General features: G+C 45.2%; 1 pseudogene across 1 annotated transcript in view; it reads right to left on the bottom strand.

The window, feature by feature from the left end:
- Nucleotides 1-17,075, bottom strand: part of LOC306794788 (voltage-gated potassium channel KCNC1-like) — a 41,227-nt pseudogene extending 24,152 nt beyond the window's left edge. Inside the window, exons 1-2 of the transcript XR_013773209.1 lie at nt 17,027-17,075; nt 9,176-9,863 (exon numbers count right to left, since the gene is read on the bottom strand). The product of XR_013773209.1 is annotated as a voltage-gated potassium channel KCNC1-like (transcript). The remainder of the gene's footprint in view (nt 1-9,175; nt 9,864-17,026) is intronic.

A 17,075-nucleotide genomic window follows, 5' to 3' on the forward strand; every position in this document is an offset into this window, starting at 1 on the left:
AGAGAGGAGCCAGATATTTCCCTCAAGAGACCAAAAGCAGAGCTGAAAAACATGATGATGTCGCTCCGTATGTGTACTGTAAATACGCAGCTGTTTGCCAAACAGGTTTGTTGTTATATTGACTTAAAAGCTAATAACATATCAATGCTGTGTTGTTTCTGCTTCACCCAGTCATCAAAAACAAACGTTATTGCAGATATTAAAGGCATTGACTTCACAATCTAACTATAAAGCAAGGAGTGCCTGTCTGTCTGTCTGTCTGTCTGTCTGTCTGTCTGTCTGTCTGTCTGTCTGTCTGTCTGTCTGTCCTTCGCAGATCTCTGGAACCATTATCCCGATCTACTTCACACTTGGCGCGTGCATTGCTGGGGACCCCTTGGCGCTCTTTTGTAGGATTGGGTGCAATTTTGACATGTGGCACGTTCAATATTAATACACTTTAAATAAACACGCAAACAGCGACGCTTCAGGCTCTGCAGCTCAGCATGGCACCCCCCCAGGCAAACGCTGTCTTGCTTCATTTTTCACCCTTTCTCTAACTGGGAATGTGGGTATCGGCAGTGGTAGAAAAAGTACTTAGTGTGCAAAGTAAAACTATTTACTATTAACAGTAAAGCTATTAATATTGCACAATAGAAGGTCTGCATTCAAATGTTCAGTTAAGTTTAAGTTAGCATTATCAGCACAATCTTTTTAAATTGACTTAATGTCTGTTAAAGGCGGAGCTTTCAATTCTAAGATGATGCTGGATAGCTATGAATATTAACGCATCATATCTGAAATGTTGTGTTTTGAATAACCTAAACAATGGATCGATAATCAGTTATTGATTGAGTGATCGTATCAGTGCAATCGACGGAAAGTCATATCAGGATGCAGGAGGAGATGGAGGAGGAGGAGCGACTGAGGTTGGAGGGAGGTGGCACTGACCTTCCAGATATAATTAGCTTCAGCTCGGGGTAATCCTCGCGTATATTTTATTGCTGAAAGCACTGACTCTCTGAGGTCAGTGCTCTTGGAAGAGATCCTAGTCAAATTGAAATCACAACACAGACTTCTGTTTGAGACATTCCCTGAATGACTCAACTCCTTGACACACTACAGTTGAATCGGTAAGCTCTCCTACACACACACACACACACACACACACACACACACAGTGATGCATCTGCTCTAGCGTTCAGGTCCCCTCCATTTAATTCCCTGCAATGATGTCAAACCTTTCTGAAGACAAACAAACATCGCATGGAGGTGAGTGAACTGTACACGTGTCCGTTCCCTCTCATCTGCTTTGTATTCACTCCGGATTACTGCAGCATGCTATGTGCATTTGTCCTTGCGACGCAGCCCTCCCCCTCTTTCTCAACCGATCCTCCTCTTCTTCTCCCTTCCTCACCCCTTTCTCCATCCTTGTGTCGTTCGAGACATGTAACGCATGTTTGGCAAAGCTCTGCCGAGCTGTGATGACCGACTGCCTTTATGCCTCCTCCTCCGCTGCTTCTCAACCCCCTCTGTCCTTTCTCCCTCTGCCCTTTCGCCCTCTGTGCTTCAGTAACGATCCATAACGAACTTCATCGGTCCATCATAAAACTGAAAATGAAATGGGACATGCACAAAAGGCCTTTTTGGAAAACAAGATCACTGGCTGTAAACCTTTCTATGTCATGCTACTCATAGAGGTAAACAACAGAATATAAACGCCTAAATTTGAGAAAATAATCTATAAAAAACACGGCATTCTGATACACCTCCGTCCAATTCCACTCCTGAATCAGACTCTTAAACACTTGTCCAGATCACATTTCTATTTAGAGTAGTCATTCGCTCTGCCTCCACTCCGCTGCCACTTGGACAGAAGGGACAATCACGAGGAAGCAGATGGTCACACAGGAATTGTCCCAGTGACGCCCTCCAATGTCATTTTCCAAGGGAATGAGCAGGGATGCAGTTTGACTGTTTAAGTGCCACTGTGGAACGACGCCATGGCCAACGATAGACTACATGCTAAATCCAGAAACGTGTCATCAGTAGAGCTAAAGTAGTGCGTTTTCAAACATAAACGCCAAACGTTCCCGAGATTAAGATTTTTAATGATCAGGGTTCGCTGTTTTTCTTTTTCTTGTGTGATAGTAAATTGTGTGATAGTTTCAACTGTTTGTCGGACAAAACTAGCAATTTGATGACGTCAACTGTCTGACATTCATGTGTTAATTGATTCATCGAGAAAAGAATCCAGAGATTCATCGTTAATAAGAAATAGTCAGCCCTGGGATGCTTGCAGATCAAGTTCGTGCTTTTCTAACATGAACGAAAAATCCCAAAATGGTCAGCCACCATTATTCTCTGAAGTTATTTAATTGCATGATTGTATCATTCGTACTGAAACAATTCGTTGCTTCATTGATTAACAGAAGATAAATTGGGAATTTTGATCGTTAATTAATCATTTATCTCAAAAGTACCAAATTATTTGCTGATGTTAACGTCTCAAATCTGTGGATTTTCTATTTTTCTCTATCTAATAATGCCTTTGACTCTGGAAAGTTGCATTTTTTTTTGTTTGATGATTTAAATAAAAAGATCTACAGGACAATGAATAATAAAAATGTAAATTCGTTTTCAGCTCTTAAAATGATGAGTGATTGGAAAGCTCTTTTGAAACATCGCTCAGCTATTTTCCATCCTGTCTGTTGATCTATGTATTTGTATAAGGCATGCATTTGGGACATTGGCATGTGTGAGAGTGATCTGCAGAGTTACATGTGGAGGCGTGTCAAATGAAGTGATTCATCTGTGTGCTGTAAGTGTGGACGCTCAGCTGGATGGTTTATGGGCAGCTACACTTACAGAGCATGGGCCAGTGTGTAAAGGTGGGGGCACCGAGAGTGATCTATGTTCAGCCGGGCTGTTCGAGGGGGTCAAATGTGAGATGCATGTTGTAATGGAAGTGGGTAAATGTGTTTCGATACCACATTAAGTCTCTCTTTAGTTACAGCATGTGCTGTTCTATTGCTCATGAATAATTGACGATCGTTATGCAGCGAAAGGACTTTTGATTCAGCACGCAATTAAGTGTTGTTTTTCTCTGTGCGTATGAGCGCACTGTCTACTTGTTTGTTTACATACACTGTGTGTGTGGCGGTCTGTGCAACTGTAGTAAACAATACACTGCTCTCTCGTGTGATTTGACAAGATTTGCCCCATTTAGAGAATTCAAACTCCCACCGCTGTAATCGGCTCCGGCACCGTGTGAGCTCTCCACCACTGCCGGTGTCCGGAACTCTTTTCTATTCGAGAGCGTAAGAGCACATGTCCAGGGTTTGCCACAACGGTTTAACGAATTGACTGCCAGTACAGGGGTGTGTAGTGCCGAGTCAGCACTTAACTTGCGCGGCTAAATGGACTGAGGCAGAGTAGGAGGAGGAAATGGCAGAGGAGGTCCAAACGAGAAGAAGAAAGGTAATTTGGAGTGATGAGAAAGCGATTTTTTGCAACATAATCACACAGCATGTGAAATGCTTCTGTCTGAAATGTAACGTGATGCTTAAAGCAGTCGGTTGACATTCTGGAAAATCAACTTTCTTGCCAAGAGTTAGATGAGAGGATCAATACCACTCTCATGTCTGTACAGTGAATATGAAGCTGGAGCCAGCAGCCGGCTGGTTCAGCTCTGTTCAAGGACAACAAAATCTGTTTACAAGCACTTTTAAAGCTTGCTAATTAAAACTTTATATCTTGTTTATTTAATCGGTAGAGAAAACCTTTGTGGAAAAATTGCAATTTGCGGATGGGTCATGTGCCGAACAATTTCTTGCCTCTGAGCAGTTGCCTGGCAACCAGGAGACTTCAGGAAGTTACTCGTCCGTGCCAAAGTCTGGCACATAAAAATGGCAAATTCATTTTTTTTCTACAGAAAGCTAGGCTGGCTGTTACCCTGTTTCCAGTCTTCGTGCTAACCTGAGCTAACCGGTTGCTACATACATATTTACCGCACAGACGTGCACAGCACAATGTTTTCCAAAATGCGATCACCATTATTCAAATAATATATTATTTTGAATTTTCAGAGTTTGGTGAACTGGTTGATGTGGAAAAGAGAGGCTGATGAAGAAGAGCTTAGTTGGATCATAATACGGGAGGAAGGGAGGCGGGTATTTTGTCTCCTGTATGTGAAATTTGAAAATGCCTTGCAGGATTTATTCGATTTCATTCTTGTAGGTTGTCTATCAAGTACTCATGTATTCCATTGTTAGACAAGATGACTAGGTAGTAGAGGTGAGACAGGAAAGAACAGAAAGAGAGGAGCAAGGGAAAAAAAGGCAGAGTAGAAAGACAGGAGAGAGGACGAACGTAATTCGACAACTACAACTGTGTACAAATGTCTAAAGTCCTTCTCGTGTCAGCAGACGCATTAAATATCTTCTGGCGACGCAACATAAAGCTCTGCTGCCGGATAAAAACAAATCACTTACTTTAAACAGAGATCATGTCTCTGCCCCTGTTATGAGACATCAAGCACCTATCCAGAAAAGTATCGCCAACAGACAGTGCTCAAGTTACGAACAGAGGGACTGTGACTTCCGAGGATGCAAACACAACATGAGAAGGCCTCCGGTACAAGACATTGTCTGGGAAAATTGAAACAGAACACAATACATTTACCAATTGGAGGCACAGGAGAGGCAGGTTGACTAATTATCACGCCCTTGCCAGCAGCTACTGCTGTGGGTTTTTTTTTCTCTGTCAAGACAGGTTTGGTGCTTCAGCTATTTTCAGACTTGTGTTTTCTTATGCGCTGAATGGTCATACAAGTACATAGTCTCATCCTCTCATCAGAGAAGGACGACTTTGTTGCAGTTTCAGGGTGAGGTGCACCTTTTTTTAGATAGAGGTAATGATGGCAGTTGTGATTTTAACTCTCCCTGGAGCTTAATGGGTAAACAGAAAGAATAACGGAGGAATACGGCAAGGTAGAGTCCAGGGTTGCTGGCAGCTTCCCCACAGTTCCCATGACGCTCCGACTGGAGTCGGGAGGTTCTGTACGTGGCTCTGGGGCAAACACAATTAGTCACAACACTATTTGAAATTAGAAGTGTCCTAGCATAAATGAGTCTGATAATGATTCATAGCAAAATCATGCTTTAAACACAGGTGTTTTAAATGGCAAGTTGGAGAAGTAAAAACTTTACTTTTGTATTTCTCGACACAGAACTCATCTTCTCTGTCTCATGAACTCCCCTAAAAATGTAACGCAATTTCCCAGACAAAGATGACAACATCACCGGAAGCCTGCCTATAGGTCAATTTATTTCCAACCCAACATCATACACTGACTCAATACATCTTCTTTTCTATTTTCTCTCCACCACAGTGCTTTTCTATACCCGGAGACAACATGTTCTAGGCCATCCGGCACAACGGCAGCACTGTGGAGAAAGGACAGAAAACAAAGAACTTGACCTTCACGGACAGGGGGCTCCGGACACAGTGCTGCTCCCCCAAAAATGAACCAAATACAGGCACGGGGGGGGGACAAAGGGGCATCTTGTACATGCTGAGCTACAAATGGTGCTTTGTCAGGAGATTTCTGAGAAAGACAACGTGCACTTCTGGTGCGAAACTGGAAGTGACCAACACTGCTAAACCATGTGGGACAGTGGCACGACATTATAGGGCACCATACAGATAATCAGCAATGGATTTAGTTTTATCGAAATGCTTTAAAAAAAAACAAATCGCTTCTTGAAAATTCAGCATCTCATTTTTTCCATGACGCGAGAAATTACACTGTATTAATGTGTGTAGCATTTACTCAACTTTACCGCCATCATTCAGACTTTTCATGTCCAATATTGACTGCTCAACACTCACTTAATGATTTTTTTTTTTTACATGTGCGACATTTCCAAAATGTCTATATTCCTGTCAGTAATTGAACCATTTAATTAGTCTAACTTCTAACTTCGTTTGACAAGATAGTGTCAAGTGATTACATCAAATTAGATTACCTTCAATGACAAAAAACACACAACACAACAACGTCAATAATGATGGATCCTTGGATATCCGATTAGGATCATTGTCATTCAGGCAGACTATACTTTAAAACAGTAAGATAGTCGATCACAATCTGTCAAACATCATAGAACAGCTCTCTGTCGTCTTAGCTGCACTGCAAGATCTTTGTCAACCGAACACTGATCAATAAGAAATCAGTCGCAAATCATGTTGTATACCACCTCATCAAACAGAAACATATACATAAATACATTTTGTCAATGTGTTAACGGTTGTGTTACCATTCAAGCATTAGTCTTTGTGAGCATTCTCATATTTTAAGAGGTGATAGAGGAAGAGAAAATGGCTTTAAAAATAGACAAAAGAGAAGATAATCAATTAATTATCAATCAATTGGCAGGCAGGAGGGCCGGGGTAGGAAGATTGGATAGCTCAAGCCTTCACAGATAATCGAAGACGCGAAGACAAGGGTCCCCACCCCCATCATGCAACGTCTTTCTCCCTGTGGGTGTCACCTCCTCCCTGTTTATCACAATACCCCTCTTCGTCCTCTTCGTCTCGCTCCGTGTCCCTTGCAGCCCTTCAGTCCCATTTTTCCTCGATATTTTCCTCCACTATCTCACCCCTTCTCCATTTCCCTCGCTCCGTCTATCCCTCTCACTCCCACTCCACCTCTTTTCTCTTCCTCCAGTGCTCCCCCTCCTCTCTCCCGTGTCTACTGCAGCAGAAAAGCCAGCACAGACACCAGCATATGTGTGTTTGTACATGTGTGTGCTGCTACGGTAGCTCCCCGATCGAGCTTCACATGCATGAGCGGAGAAGGAGGTGGGGATTTCTTTTTTTTTTTTTAAGAAAATAGCCCCGCATGCGTGTCGAAACGCTCTGATCAAAACATTGATTGGTGATGCGCGACAGCCATGCAAACAAAAACCCCTTAAATCATTAGAGTAATGTCTCTGCTTCTGCCTCCCTTTATTTCCTCTCGTCTCCCGCTTCCTCTCTCTGTTTCTCTCTCTCATCTGTCTCATTGTATTTCCACATCAGCATCTCGTTTTCTCCCCCTCTGTCCTAGCCTCCCTCCATCTCTCCGTTTTTTCTCTCCACATATAATTTGCATCCCACAGGACCGAAAACACCAAGAGGTTCTGCCACGTTGGACATAATGCTTTCAGAAAGAGCGAGGGTGGGGAAAAAAACAACAAGTGATCTGGGTCACAACGCTGTTTGACGTGTAGCACTTGCATATTAGACCTACAGAGAGAAACAGGGCTGTGTTCACCCACAAAAAGAGCTGCAGCCATTGAAATGAATCCCACCGACCTGCACCTACCCTGCATAACCCCAACGATCACAAACACCACTATCTGCAACCATTACACTCATTGAAAATGTTTTTGTATGATCCGTGAGCTCTTGGCCGCTGTAAGAGGATGTGGTGTAAAACTGATCATTACATAATGTACAGCATTCTAGCGGCTAGGCAGCAGGTATACAGTAGCTTGAATTCAAGGTATGGCAATGCTGCAAATGATGCCTCTTCGTACTGAATGATCAATTAGAATTCAGCACCAAATCCATTTATTTTTCCAGAAACATGTCAAGCACCCTTTTGTTTGCCTTGCTCCTGTCATTATTTAATTTGAAAATCCAAACCCTGAAGCTATCTCCCTCTCATGCAACACTTGGACATTCTGCAAAGAATCACACCACTATGTGCTGTTTTGTTACATTGAGTAGAGGAAAAGATAGTGAGAAATCAATCCAATTGGGATGAGAGTGACACTTAGAGAAGCCCTGCCTGATCCCAAGTCCAGAGAGGCGGATCAGGTGGCCTAAACCAGACTGTCTGTCACAGCCCAACACTTTACTCTTCCTTCGGAGGATACTGAATGCAGGTATGTAGATCTATACCTGGGGTTTGTGTGTGTATGTGTGTGTTTGGGAATAACGAGTAGCAGCCTGTGCAGCTATTGTCTTCATCAGTGATTATAGATACAGTATTTATGGCTGAGTGTGCAGTGATTTGTATTTTAAGATGTTTTTTTTCAAAAACTATTTTCAGCGTGATGGCATGAATTGGCCACTGCAGGTCTCAGCTGACCGTCTGGTTTTGCATGTGCACCTATGGGCATGCATCCAATGGTCCTCACACACCCTCATAACAGCTAAATAGTAGACAGGGTGCAAGACAGGGATGATAAAACGAAATCACTAAAACACAAATCAAAGCAGCTGGTTCCGACTGTAACTGGAGGGTCTGAGAAAAAAAGAACCACAAGCCCACCGTAACTGTTTCCATGTACCACAGATCAAAAACACAGTGAGGAGTACTTGTTACTCGTACACCTGTATGATCAAATGCTATCAAACGTTTGCTTTTAAGATATACATCATGAAGTATTTACATGAAAACAATAGGAGCGAGTTGTGCGTAACAGCATGAAGCCCGTGCGTAAAAGCCATGTATTCAATTGGGAGAGGGGTTGGGACCGGCAAAACACAACCCAGCAGACTGTAGTACCAAGGGCATATGTGGGGAAAGACATGCACTTCAACACTGACGAATCGGCGTCGTATGAGCAGTGCAGTGCTACAATAAATAAGACTACCGTGAAATACGGCGCATTGATGTGCATCGCAAACGGGCAAATGTGACCTAATGAGGGCGTTTGGATACAGGAGGCGCAGCGGGTGCCACGTTTAGAGACAAGTATTTATCAAACCTTCTCAAGTAGAAGGATACAATGATAGGAATTATGATAGCAATAAAACGGTATTCGGTGTGAATCCAGCTGGTCTGAAATATGTAATATATCAAGTATAAGACATGGATGTCTTGCGTTTGACAAAACCTTTGGTTGTTGTATAATCTAGTATACCATCCAATAAATATAGCTCCCATACCATTTTCCATTTTCCCTATGCATGAATTATTCAATGCCAGTATAGTCTATATCCTGCTATTTAATGCAAGCTATCCTCAGTCAGCCTACAGTTCATTTTGACGGACTGGTTTCAATGATAATGTAGACAGAACATTTAAAAAAAAAAAAAAAAGTTTCAAAAACTTATCATGACCCAAGCAGTGAGACATCATGAGGCAGAATATGCAACAGCACATAAACATGTTGGTCCCTCCAGGAGAGACGTAACTCACCCGGGCATATTTGGAGGAATATGGGTCTTCAAACAGTGCCCATATTCGGGGCTGCCAGGTTTTCCACCAGCCCGCTTTCCTCGCGTCCTCTTGCATGCACAGTCTTTTCAAGTCCCCATCCGCACCGCCCAGCGCCGGTTCGTCGTCCGGCGCGTCTGGTTCTGGATTCTCGAAGCTGTCCAGTGCCTCCTCCGCATCCCGGTGCTGCCGGTAATTCATCCAGCAACACGCCTCCACGTCCGTCTCATCGATACCCCAGAAAGCCAGCTCCTCTTCGAACAGGGGACCGCACACATCGTTGGGACAGTGTAACTTCCCAGTGCGGTAATAGTTGAGGATGAAGGAAAACACTGACGGGTGTCTATCGAAGAAGAACTCGTCTAATTTGGGGTCGTAGTCGAAGTTGTTGAACGCGTCCGCATCGGTGAGCCACGATAAGCGGGTGCCAGGCAACGTTTTTAGGGTGCTCCGGTAGGTCTCATGCCGCACCCCTCCGCAGTTTATCACGATTTTCTCGCTTTCCGACGGACAAGTCATGTCTGCGCTGTAACATGCTTTGTTGGACGACTTGTTCCCACCCTTGCGCCCTTTGAAAGAGGATACACACACCGAACTGAGCATAGAGGACCGAGGGGGAGGGAGAGGATGAGAGAAACCGAAGGGAGGAGGAGGGAGGAGTCTGAGGAGTCTGCGGGGAGAGAAAAAGGGGCAGAAATTTTAGAAGAAGGGAGAAATAGATGTGGATTGTCAACATTGCAATACCAATACGAGTCTCGCGCTAAAGCCAGCTGTATGTGCAATTATTCACTTGATAATCAGCTGGTGGAAGGGCACAGAACGACCTTGGGGGGAGCTGGGGAAATAAGGGGTGGCGAAGTTGTTTTTAGCACAGCATCCACAACGATGCCTACTTATTAGTGCAGGATGCTGACCTTCATGGGTCAGCATCCTCACAGGCTGGTTGTTGACACCGCAGTGATAATAAGGTGTTTTCAGCTATTGCGACGTGACTGCCCCATCCCTTATGCTCTCTGCTGTAATTTTTCCAGCCATCACTGTGGCATTGATATGGTCAATGCTCATGTCAGTGTACATTCAAATCCACTCCATTATTAAGCCACTGCGAAGCTTGAGCACCCCCCCCCCCCCTCCCTCCCCATCCCCATCCCCTCCCCACCAGCAGCAACCCTGCATCCGAGCACCCAAAGATGTGTTCGGAGAAAACAGTGACAGAAAGATGGGGGGAAGAGGGGAGACGTGGATATCCGTCACCCTGCTTATTTTCCCCCTTTCCCAAGAATGCCTGTCTGACGTAAGGTTGCGCAGCACCGTGTGTGTGTGTGTGTGTGTGTGTGTGCGTGCGTGTGTATGAGCATGTGTGTGTAGGTGTTAATTGCCTCCCGAGAGTGCGGTGTCCGTACTAATGTTAGATCTCCTCAATCAGCCTATGTGCGTGCTACACACACTGCTGCAGCCCCCTCCAACCGCACTGAGATTCATGCGATGCACAATTGTGTCAATGCTCTCTCTGCCACTTCTCCCATGCACTGCGTGTGTGTGTGTGTGTGTGTGTGTGTGTGTGTGTGTGCGCGTGTGTGTGTGTAAAGGCATGTAGATGGAGAAGAGGTAGAGGGTGAGAGAGAGGGAGGTTGGGGGGAGGCCATGAATCAGATTTTTAATGGAAGGATCGAAAAAGTGGTAAAATCAGGAAAACAAGGCAGGCTCAGACAAAGACCCGAAGATGAGGACGAAAAGAGAGAGAGAGAGAGAGAGAGAGAGAGAGATGTGGAGGGAAATAAAGTGAATGCAGTACACTCAGGGAACAGCAGGTGTAATGTTATCTCTCCCCAAATTGATGGAGGAAGGGGGCTGAAGAGAGTGTCGGAGGGGGGGGGGAAGAGCAGCGAAAAGGAGAGTGCACAACAAAAGTGAATGAATTCTGCTGCAGTAAAAAGCCAGTTATTCTCTCTCTCTCTCTCTCTTCTCCAACCGAGGTGAAATTATTTGATCTGCGTTGCCATCCTGGGGGGCTCACGGTGCTTCAGAAAAGACACGCATTCACAGCAAGAAAGCCCATACATGCGCAGCATCTATGTTGTTAACCTTTTTCTCTATTCAAAGAAATGCACCACTCTCCTCCTCCCCCCCTCCTCTCCTGTGAGCTCTCACTGGCCCTCCCCCTCTCCCTCCTACTGCTCTCTCTCCCTCACTTTCTCTTCCTCGCTCGCTCTCATCTTCCGCATAAAGGAATCACATTTCATTGAAGGAGGAGAATCAAGGCTTCATTTCTCTCTCCTCTCCCTGCTCTCACAACCCTGGTCCTTTTCCCATTCACAGCCCTTCTGCCATTCTTTTCTTCTTCTCTTTCTCCCCCCTTCTTTACTGCATTTTACTCTGCATTTGTCTGCCATTTCGCTTCACTCATCCTGCTGTCCCATTCGTTCCCTTTACCAAAGTAAGCTTCCTTCACTTTGGGTCAACTCAATCTTCCTCTTTTCCCTCAGACGTTTGCTTCCTTTCATCTCCTTTCACTGCAGTCGTTCTTTCTTACTTGTTATTGGTGTTTACTCAGTTGTTTTGCTTATTTCACTGCACTTATTATCTGAAGAAACAACTTTTTGTTCAGGAAAAGTTAGCTGTCTCCCTATTCTCGTCAGATCTTATACTGACATTACGATTTATTTATTTTTTTGGTGCAATAATTCTCTTTTTTTCATTTTTGAAGCTCCTGGACTTAACAACACTCAGGTAAGATCTACTAAGACCAAGGCTATTGCATGGGTATGCAGTCAGAGTTCAGAGACATTAAAGCACAAATATTTCATACTGTGCGCTGACAAAAATGTATGTATTGTATGTGCAGAAAAATCAAGACACTGAAGCCTGAAACCTCTACTTTATCTAAAATATCCAGTAGTATTCACAGTGTTTTCCGCACGAGCAACAAATATGCTTGCTTGACAAAAAAATGTTCTGCACTCATGAGTTTCAGAGCACTGCATCATTCTGCAGAAGTAGTTTTCTGTATTTCTCCAACTAACTGATAAATTAGGACTATTTTAATTTAATAAGGAAGTAATGAGAGGCAATACAATCTAAAACTGAACAACTTGGAAGTGAGGTCAGGCAGTCAGAGAGTAAAAACATCTTCCTGTGGGGCTTTCCAGCAGGGACCATGTTGTGGGATGGATTATGTTTCAGCACCATGGACAGTGGCGCACTCTTACTCTCTCTCTCTCTCTCTGGGACAAACTCCTCTTACGGGACACTAAACTTTCAAGAAGCAACTTCTATTATCTCATTGTGGAACTTTTATTCATTGGATGAGTTTTTTTCTGGTTTCACTTTGTAACTCCCCTGCGCCCCTTACTTCTACTTCATAGGCAGCTGTAGCTTATTGGTGAACTGCTCAACATTTTATACACGGACAGCCACATATAGATGCCTTTTTGTTCCCTCTGAGTCATGTGTGATGAGCAGTTTCAGTTTTTAAGAGCCTGCCTCAGCACTTTAATCACTGGCAGCAGTGCAATTGCGTGACAAAAAACAACCAGAGAGCGGAATGGGGAAAAAATGAGGAGGAGAGGTATGGAGGGGGACTGAAGCTAAAGAAGCTGAACAGGGGGTGTAGATCCAGTGGAGATGAAAAAAGCACAGAGCTGATAAGGAATGCAGGAAGGAATGAAGAATGAGGTAGAGGCTAAAAACTGAGGGAGAAGAGGGAAGAGGGGAGGGGGTGTGCAGAGAGGAGGAACAATCTCCACCACCAGCTCTCGTTCTCTCCCCTGCAGCATTTCCTGCCTTGGCCACCATGTCCTGCGCCACCCTGCTACTACTGCCTCACCACTGCATATACACGAGAGGAGAGATAGTGAGAAGGAGGGGAGAGGAGAGGGGAGGGAGGGAGACGCACACATACACACACTCACCTGGCTGCAACAAACGGGCTAAGAAAGGCATTTTGAGGGCGAAATGAGGCTCATTCATTCTGAACGTTTAGAGAGAGGAGAGGAGCTCTGCAGTGGACAGATAGATAGAGAGAACAGGGCTGGGGGATAGAAAGAGCGTGCACATGGCTTGCGCACGACGGCTGCACTGACGCCAATATATATTAGCAGAAACACTGCAGCAAGAGGGGGAGGGAGCTCGGGCTTATAGGATGCATTGACTGTGAGGTACCAGCAGCACTAACCAGGGGGAGGGGAGGAGAGCACACGCTAGGGGGAGAGGGAGAGACAGAAAGAGGAGGCAAGGGAGGAATTCTGAGGAGTGCTGACTATGCGGAACAGACCCAGCAGTTGGCAGAAAAAGCAAAAAAAACGTTACCAATCACAGAGGGGGAGTGGGGTGGGAGATATGGAGAGGGAGATAAGATGGATGAGAGAAGAAGGTATGTAGGACAGTTAAGGTGAGAGAAGGATAGAGAGAGTAGGGGGGAAGTACGTAAGGCAGGGGAGGAGGGGAAATGAGCAGTCTGGGGGAAAATGAAACAGGGGAGAGACAAAAAAGGTGGGGCAAGAGACAGAGAGGACAAAAAAGACCTTGCAGTGGCGCAGGATAGCACCTGAATGGATGTAAAGGTGTAGGAGGAGTCGGGGGGGGGGGGGGGGGAGGTTAGAAATGGTCTGCAATACTAATAAGAGGAATGGAAACATTGATGATTAAAGAGGAGATGAAGGATAACACGGAAAACAGACACACAGCTGAGCTAAATGGCAAACGTACCATTGGGGAAAAGGAGGGCTTTGCAGGCAAGTGTTTAACGTGTGTGTGTGTGTGTGTGTGTGTGTGTGTGTGTGTGTGTGTGTGTGTGTGTGTGTGTGTGTGTGTGTGTGTGTGTGTGTGTGTGTGTGTGTGTGTGTGTGTGTGTGTGTGTGTGTGTGTGTGTGTGTGAGAAAGAGCGATAGCAAGAATTACGTATGTGTTTCTGGTGCGCACCCAATTTTATTTTTCCCACCCGCTACCTCATCAAAGGATGTAACCACAAGGCTTCACGCTGTTCCCCCATATCACCTCCCTCCTTTCCTCTTTCCTCTCCCCCTCATCTCTACCTTATCTCACTCTCCTCTCCTCTCTCACACACTCCCCGGTGTTGAGGAGACCCCAACAGGAGAAAGCGAGGCACTGCAGCGCGGTGGAAGCACTGCGGTCACCTCCCCTTTTAGTGCGGTGTCACACCACACAGTGTCCTCTCCCCTCTCCAATTGTCATTGCACCTCATGGTGTAACTCTGATTCTGGCAGGAGAGTAGAAGCCAGATGTGTGCGTGAGTGTGAGGATAGTGGTGAGAGGTATAGGTGGAATGAATGAATAAGAATGAGAATGAGATCATTGTCATGAATGGATGGAGAGCAAAAAAAACAAGGTGCGTATGCAGGAAAAAACAGGGAACAAGGCCACACAATGACCCAGTAGCTTTGAGACAGCTGATGTACGCAGAGGAGAGAAAAAACAAGGCATTTCTCATCACAATAAAGCTCACCAGTGGCCAATTCCCAGAACATGAATTAAATAGCCAATCAATTAAGCAAGCAGAAAGGAAATGGCAGCTCCTTTACTCCACGTGGAAATCTCCAGGGGCTGACCAATCCACACATACTGCAGCACCACGTCTTGTGCATCATGGTCAATCACCCCCAGCCCTCTGAGGAACTTGCTGTGGTCCCTTCCAGACACTTTTCTTTTGCAAAAGAAAAATAATCAGTGCTCCTGGGTTGCTCCTTTTAGCTGGCTGCGGATGATTAATACATCAGGCCAGTTTCAGGAATAGACCTGCAGAAATGAAGCCTGTAGAGCTCTGAAAGCCCAGCAAGTGTCCATGACTAAATCCTTTCTGCCCACAGGAGGACACATGTTGAGATTGTTTTGGGGATAGATATGCCCACTGGGTGAGACTTCACTGGTGACAGGAGGAGGCAGGGTGCAGGTAAAGATTGAGGAGTTATACAGTTCCCTTCAAGGGGCAGTGAGTGGTGTAGGAGAGGTCAGAAAAATCCTGAAACAGAGTGCAGGCAACAAAAAAAAAAAGAGCAATGGGATAGTGTTTCATGTCGGGAAGGAAAGATATTTTTGGACCTGGATGAATCTGAGCTATCTCGTGGTGTTTAAAATCTGGTTCTTAGAGAATTTGCATCAGGAGCAAACAGCTTTAACCTCAACACCTCCCGACTGTCTCTTAAGTCATTTAAACCTGGCTGCTCCTAATTAAGGATGCTGCTCTTACTACATGATTAGGACCATTATGATCCAGCAGCGCAGTGATGTGGTTCAGAGGGCCAGACAGACAAACGGGATGATGGGAGAAGTATTACTGCACTGACCCCCGACCTGTGAACTAGCCAGCGATTAGACGAGGGGTCGGGAAGTCACAGATAAGACTCTCAACAGGAGGGAGAGAAGTTGGCTTTGAATGTGAAGAAATAAAACACAAGGAAATGGAGACAAGAAAGGAGGCGAGAGGGAATGGAAGGTGAGCAGAGAAGGTTTAAAAGCAGAATCAGGTCAGGAATTAGTTGAAGGACATGAGGGAGAGTTCTGTGATGCGCAGACGTGAGATGACAGAGAAACCATTGCGGCCAAGGAGAGAGGAAGGGTCAGAGGAGAGAACACACACAAACCCAAGACACGGCAGATGCGTAATTCAATCACAGCCTCAAAATAGATTCATTCCCCCCGTTGCTTAAACAGCAGCGTCCTCCTTCCGAGCCCCATCACTACTCTACCGATCACATCCACTGACAGCGCGCCACTGTCTCTGGTGGGGAGGCTTTTTTTTTTTACATAGCTTTTTGCTGAAATCAAAAAGGGTGTTTTCTGGGTTACCCTCGATCTAAAAATAGCCCCAGCCGTAGATTCATAATGCAGGATTGAGGAGGGGGGGGGGGGGGGAAATGGAAGAAGAGAGTTCCCATCAGGGGAAGAGCACGCTGGAGACAGTTGACAGAAAAAGCGAGGCATGTGCTGGCGTTATGAAACTACAGACATTGTGTGTAATGCAGTGGAACGGTGATGTTTTTTATGGGGGGGGGGGAGAAGACCATGCACGTCTAGACATTCAACCCCCATACATAGACTTCCTGGGTCTCAGTGACGCTATGTCCTTGCTGTGGTTCTGCTCCATTCATCTCCTCCTCGCCCTCTCTCACCTGTGTGTTTGTGTGTCAGCCCTCTCACCCTCCTCCTATGGCTCCTTTATCAAACCTCCATTTCAGGCCTTGACACTTGCTGCCACGCTGCACAGATGCACACACACACACACACACACACACACACACACACTGCAGGCACATGCAAGTCAATCAAATGCATGCACACAAATGCACGAAGCAATACACACATGGAAAGAGTTGCTCACGCAGGCAGACACACAATGATGCCGAGAGGGATGCACACACACGCACACGCTCCCCTCAGAGGCATGGAACTGCTCTGATCTGGTGGTGTAGATGAGGAAACACCCACCATTTGTGCAATGAGAAATGTTTATGAATTGAATTATTTTGAATGGGGTTTGAGTGGACTGGATGCAATCTGACAGCGTAAAAGTAGAGTTTTCTTTGTAATACAGCAGCTAGAAATAATAACAAAAACACAGTGAAGAGGTGTATGAGTCCAATTTGAAAAATGTTCACACCTTCTGATTCCTCCGGATATTGATCAAAACACAAACAGGCAACAGAAGAAAAACAAATCGCAGTTATTGTGGATATAACGATACTTGTTGAATGTAGGCTAGACGCCCCCCGCCCCCCCTCCATTGGCGCTGGCCAGTAAATGACCTGTTAACAGACGATAAACGCAGAATAAAGCCACCAAGATACAGACATACACACAGACACGGTTAATACTTACTTGCTTTTGGTTCAGGTTGCGTTTCGAGAGCGTGCAGAAACGCGCACAT

This window comes from Melanostigma gelatinosum (assembly GCF_949748355.1).
Source record: "Melanostigma gelatinosum genome assembly, chromosome: 21".
Taxonomy (NCBI): Eukaryota; Metazoa; Chordata; class Actinopteri; order Perciformes; family Zoarcidae; genus Melanostigma; species Melanostigma gelatinosum.